Source organism: Arachis ipaensis, chromosome B01 (assembly GCF_000816755.2).
Source record: "Arachis ipaensis cultivar K30076 chromosome B01, Araip1.1, whole genome shotgun sequence".
NCBI lineage: Eukaryota > Viridiplantae > Streptophyta > Magnoliopsida > Fabales > Fabaceae > Arachis > Arachis ipaensis.
Genome location: NC_029785.2, coordinates 96,283,393 through 96,290,374, shown reverse-complemented (window position 1 = coordinate 96,290,374; position 6,982 = coordinate 96,283,393). Strand labels below are relative to the sequence as shown.

The window sequence follows — 6,982 nt, the reverse complement described above, 5'->3', positions numbered from 1 at the left end:
TTTATTATTTAAATACAATGTTATATTAATAAAGAATAAAGTTGTCTATTATAACATTTTAATTTATCTGATAAATATTTTAAACATTAAAATTTAATTTAATTTTATAGTTTTATTAATTTATTTCAAATAGTATAACTCAATTTAATTCTAACTAAAATTCAATTCTAAATAGAATTCAATTTAATCCTGTACCATTAAAAATTTTCAAACAGACTGGAAAAGAAAAATACTTTTAAAACGGGCAAAACGACAGAATTTGGTTCAAATACTATATTAGTGTTGGCTTCGTTGCTTGTAATTGTAAGTTGTAATATATGAGAGTGCAATTAGTGTATGATTTCCACTAGATTATGTTTCTTATCTAGCTAGATGGGTCCCCACCGATGGAATATTTCTCATCCACTTGATTGTAAGTTGTAACACATTCTTCTCTATTTTCTATCTCGAAGAAAACGTGTGAATACAAAGTACACAACCAAAATGATCATTCAGGTATATTCACAGTCAAATGGCATCGAAAGGAAGTAGGGGACATACAGAGATATTCAAGTTTTCTGAGTTTAGTATGTTATTTTTTCAATTCAATTAGACAATTATTTTGAAATGCAATGGAATATAATTAGGCTTTCTAGAATGTAAATTTGCCATGAACATTCCTTCGGTCATGTAAGTCAATAAAACTCATCCATTCAGCCATCACCAGCAACAATAAAGCAAAATAACACAAAGATGGGTGCTCCTGTAACAACTCACTCACGACCCTCGACTCATCATTGGAAAAGCAAAATAGAGCTTATTGAGTAAAAAGGCATACCTTGAAAGTTGCCACTTATTCTCATTCAGTCATATTTGTTCTCCAACAAGGAAAAGCAAACGCCTAGCTATAAAAAGCACGTCTCATATGTGATATCATATCATGGTGTTGTTACTCTTTTATATGCCTTCATTGTCACACCTTACTTCGCTATTTTTTTCATGAAGATACCTTCAAAGAATAAATAAATGCATATGCGTGAAATTCCCAATATCAGCCTTGTTCTATCAGAAAACAGGGATAAAGGAAAAGGTGAGCAAATTAACAACTAAATGTTCGCTTAATCTAAATTTGGCCTTTTCAGGAGTCAAGATCATACACAGAAAATTTGGCAACTAATTAGTAGAACCAAGGTTTATGATTCAGAGCCAACCATACAATTATGCAAAGCTTTAATAGTAACAAAAATTTTTGTAAGACTAAAAAGGAGTTTACTAATCTCTTCATTGAATCTTAATAACGTAAACTACATAAAATAAACCCAAGACAGGTTTAGATCCAATACTTTTGTTACATGAATCAAGCTCATAATGATATTTTTAACTCGAAATTAGTTAAACGCCCCTACATATCAAAGGCCATGAACAAGAAGTTTCTTTCAATTTACTCTGCTTCATGGTTCATCCTATGCTGCTTTTTACTCTCTCAATTCAGTTACTTGAGGGCTGTGTATGCTTTGAGGTATTTCCATTAGCAGGTATAATATCACTAGAAGGTGTTGGAGTTGAACTTAATGTTTTTGGGCTTTGTGTGATGCGAATTTCCCCACGACTCCTTGTGATAATTCCATCAAGAATTTCCCCACCATTAGTGTTGAAATTTGTTGCCTCAATATTTGACTCCTGTTGTCAAGTACATAAACATCAAGCTGAAAACAAGACTATGCATGTAATGTAGTACTAGGTAGATTTTTGTGATCAGAGCCTACTAAGTTTATAATCCACCCAACAAAATCCTTTAAAATGCAGAAAATGGTTATATTTAAATTGGATAACAATAACATGAGCAGGGTTTTGTGTATTCTCACTTGAAGGGTATTATTTTTGTCACAATTCATACCATTTAGTGTTGAATTCCCAAAATTCTGCATTTATTATAAGTTGATAATGCTTCACACAACTTACTTCAAACAAAAAGTTGAAAGGAATAGCAGGCATATCCTCGTACGCTGCAGCATCCAAATCTTGAAGATGAGCTCCTTTAAAAAACTTAGGAAGGAAATATTGCCTTATAGGGATGAGAAGCATGATTAACAATGGGAAAAGGACCCCGGCAATTGGTATCCAGGTTAGACCAAAGCAGAGAAGCAAGTAAGCTGTCTGGAACAAGGTAAACTTGACGACAGTTTTGAATGGCACAATCTCAATACTGGCAGCATGTTGTTCCTCCAGAACTCTAGTCGAAAGAAAAAGAATGTTATTTTTTTCAACCAAATAACATGAAATAACAAAATAGGCTATGAGCATGGACATACTTATATCTTCGGCTTGGAGCAGTGAACAGGTACAATATTCTCTCCCAAAACTGATTTCCTGGTAAGCTTTCAATTGCCATGAAAGCAAAGTAACCCCAGAGCACTGAAGTTGGTATCTTCTTCAAAAGAGGCATGGCTGCGACACATGCCACAACCAGCATTGCTTGTAGCAGATTGCTTAGTCGCTGTTCTTTAACTTCAACAGGCAAAAGGTCATCAACATCTTTGTCCACATCAAAAACAACCTCATCTACAGGGGCATCAATATATCCGTGACTTGAGGCTAGTTGAATTGTGGATTCCTTCAACTCCTTTAGCCCCTAAATGGAAAACAAATAAAGAATAAATGCAAGGTAGGTCACAAATTTCAAATCAATAGGAAATTGCATTATGTTTACCAATGCAGGTGGCATTTGGTGGGATAATGGAGTTTGCATTTGATCATATGCTTCTTGCATATTTCGGTATAATTGACTCAGGTTCAGGTTTTTCTGAATACTTTTTCGTACGCTAGATACAAGTTTGTTCCGCAAAAGCTATTCCACACAGAACAAAATATCAATGAAGCTTAATTAGTTCATTTGTAAAGGAAAATAATGACGAACAGGAATACTGTAAGCATAGTTTATATTACCTGATGCTTTAGAGTGGCTAAGCTTTTCGTATGCATTGGAGATTGAGGAATAACACCATTGGAAGGAGGGATTCCAATAAGTCCACACAATATGGTCTGGAATTTGTGCAATCATATGAATGAGATTCTACAGCAAAACTATTTGCAACGTGTCTATGCACAAGTCACATGTTGTTATTCTCCAGTATGGAAATTGTTTCCAAGTATTCAAAATAAATTACTTACTAATAAGCCTAAGAGAAGAAGATCATAATGATAAGAAGAGGGTCTTCTTAAATTAAATTCCTTCTGCTGAGCAAGTTGGGATGCAACACTGTGATCAAAGTAGTAAAGCACAGCAATCATAGTTGCTGGTATAAATGCTCCAATTATATAAATAAGAGGCACATTCAACATATCCTGTAAAACCCAGCATAAGCTAGAATTAGACTCTTTCTTTCTGAAATGATATTATCCGTTGTCAACTATAAGAAAAATATATGCATCAAAGTAATTAGAGATACCTTGATTACAGTCCAATTTGAGTATGCACCAGGAGACCATGGATTTGGACTGAAAAGCCGCCTTGGGATTCCCCTTGGAACATTATTGGCTGGTATGTAAGACACAGCAGTCCACATAAGAACCATAAGAGGAACTCCATAATCAGCTATAAATCCCCTCAAGCAACCTATAAGATAATGTTAATCAGCCACTACCACAGAATCCAATCATCATATTGCATTAAGGAAAGCAATTTTGAAAGAATTCAAAACTGGAGCTGACTAGAAGACTAACAGACAGAGAAGGACATGAAAGTAGTTTGTCTAAGCTTAACCAAACTTGCAATCTAACTAGCAATGCTTTAAATTTCCCATTGAATCCTACATCAGAATTCAGAAGTTTGCTCAATACCTGTGCCATAACGCCACGATCTAGCTTTACGACTTCTTAATGCAGTAAACAGAAGGCCAAATGACAAAACCAAGGCGAACATTCCATTCCCAAACAGCCAAGAGGATTGGTGTGCAATCTGATTGATACCTTCTCTTTGGTGTGGTACACCAAACTCCTCCACTAGCCCCTTGAAGATGGAAAGATATTATTTAATCCTTTTATTCAACTGGAGCATCATTTTGCTTGATTATGTAGGATTCCTATCTACTAACTAACCAAGTTGTATATTACTCTGGTACTTACCCTTATGGCCTGCTGCATGAAGAGCATTGCGATCAACAGACCGAATAGTTCACCAGCAAGGCGTGTGAATCTGTTAATAATAGAGCATGCACCAAGGATGGCCAACAAAAACAGCAATAAGGCAGTCCAAACACATACCCTAAACATCATTAAGATAGTAAAGAATAGTTCTCAAGGCAGCATTAAATTCCCTCTATACTAAGTAATCACTAAAAGGATATCAAAGAATACCATCCAGCCCAAGCGAGGAACAGCCTTTGCCCCAAATCTTTTCTATCCTTTGCAAAATCGTATAGGAATGTATACATCAGAACAGTTGGCTCAGCTACACCTAGTATGAGGAGAGGTTGCCCTCCAAGGATTGCATGGACAATGCCACATAGCGCAGTCGATGTTAGGGTCTGCACTGCAGTTAGAGTTCCATCTACAACATATAACCAATAAAGCATTACTTATACGAACCAAACAAAAGGATCATGAAAATATTAAAACGGAGACTGAACCTGAAAAATAATTTTGTACCAGTATTTCTCTCTAATTGCTCCCCAAAAGAGATAACAGGAATAGCTGATGCAAAAAATATGTATGTAGTTGGGGCAAGGATCCTACACAACATAAACATGAAAATTAAATCTTTGACAAAGCTTGAATCTGCACCATTTGCATAATATCACATACCTGATGCCTGCCTTGAATCCACTGGTCCAATCTTGCTTATAGCAGAGAATTCTTCCTTTGAGATCATTCTTGATCCCGCGAAAGGGAACAAATGTTTCTTCCATGAAGGTCTTAAGTTATCCGTTATAGTACAATGAAATGAAACAGAATATGTGATTCTAAGATAACGAATCACTTCAAAGGACTTGAGAAACAAAAATTGTGATCAAAGTTGTACATTTGGAAAAAAAAACTCAATCAAAAGTTTAGGCTAAGAAACCAGAACCCTATATGCCATACTCTTCCTAAAGAGGAAAGCAGGGGAAATGGATGTCCATTTGTCATGATTGAGGAAAATAAATAAATGAACCAACTTGGATAATTTACATTTCATAGAACAATAGGAAGAATGAATAGATCATATTATCTTAATAACAAAATGAGTTAGTAATTGAACCAAAACGACACGGATTTTGCACAACTCTTCTAATAGTTACCAGGGTGATGGAAAGTTTCGCTAACCTGTATCCAAGTTACATGACACACCCACCAAACTAAACTCAAATTAAATGAACATAAATTTCTAACGGAAACTCATCATTGCCACATGCATTAGTTATAATTTCAGAAGCATTTGAGGATAACAGAGCGGTTACACATTTACACGAGGAAGATGGCGCAGTTGATCAGAACTAACACTTTGGAGTAACTTTGGAACAAAATGAGGATAGAAAAAGGGTGCTTTAATAATAAAAATTCAAAATTACTTAAAACTTTGTGTGTTTTGCAAGGAGAATGGAGCATACCAGAGTCACAAGAAGAAGATGAGGAAGTTACATGACGCTAAGACAACAAAGAAAATGAAGTAATGGTTGGTGAGGCAATGAATGAGCAAAGCGTGAGGATAAATATAAATATAAATAGAAAGCAGAGAAATGATATGGTGTTTTTGGTGAGAATGTGGGTTAGCGAATGATGAGTTGTTATATATAGTGTGACTAGTGAGTGAATGAATGAATGAAAGAAGATTGAAGTGGAAGCAGCCGAAGCAGCGCTAGGAGTACGACTACGAACTGTACCATGAAAATGGAATTGTGACACAGAAATGAAGAACCTTTCTGCAAACCATGTTTTTAATTTCTTCTATTTTTCTAGACAGTATAAACGGGAGTTTGTATAAAATTGATTTTGTAAACTTTATTTTGATGAAAAATAAGTTTGTGTTAAAGTGATTTATGTTTAGCAATCTTTATATCAAAATGAATTATAGTAAAATAAATATTGTTTGAATTACACTACTCAAAATTATTTTTGGTTAAAAAATTACTAAGATAGACATCAACTTAAATAATTACGGTAGGTCGGGTACCGGACGGTTCGGGTTGGTACTTCGGTTGATGAGGGAGAATCGCCTGGTTCCGGATTACTGGGTTAATGTCAAACAAATAATTAACAAAAAATAAAAATAATAAATAATAAAAAAAGAGAAGTTCGTATAAACAGAAATAATAAGAATTTCATAAAAATATGATAACATGTTGTACGGTAGGTCGGGTACCGGACGGTTCGGGTTGGTACTTCGGTTGATGAGGGAGAATCGCCTGGTTCCGGATTACTGGGTTAATGTCAAACAAATAATTAACAAAAAATAAAAATAATAAATAATAAAAAAAGAGAAGTTCGTATAAACAGAAATAATAAGAATTTCATAAAAATATGATAACATGTTGTACGGTAGGTCGGGTACCGGACGGTTCGGGTTGGTACTTCGGTTGATGAGGGAGAATCGCCTGGTTCCGGATTACTGGGTTGAAGGGGGTGCAGCCGACGTCCCGAACTCTTCGTGTGGAGAGGGGGGTGTGATGAGCGGATAATTTATACGCTTTTTGGCATTGTTTTTAGTATGTTTTTAGTAGGATCTAGTTACTTTTAGGGATGTTTTCATTAGTTTTTATGTTAAATTCACATTTCTGGACTTTACTATGAGTTTGTGTGTTTTTCTGTGATTTCAGGTATTTTCTGGCTGAAATTGAGGGACTTGAGCAGAAATCAGATTCAGAGGTTGAAGAAGGACTGCTGATGCTGTTGGATTCTGACCTCCCTACACTCAAAGTGGATTTTCTGGAGCTACAAAATTCGAAATGGCGCGCTTTCAATTGAGTTGGAAAGTAGACATCCAGGGCTTTCCAGCAATATATAATAGTCCATACTTTGGCCAAGA

At 35.3% G+C, this 6,982-nt stretch overlaps 1 pseudogene; it reads right to left on the bottom strand.

Moving 5' to 3' along the window:
- Window positions 1,226–5,832, bottom strand: LOC107632170 (annotated as a pseudogene).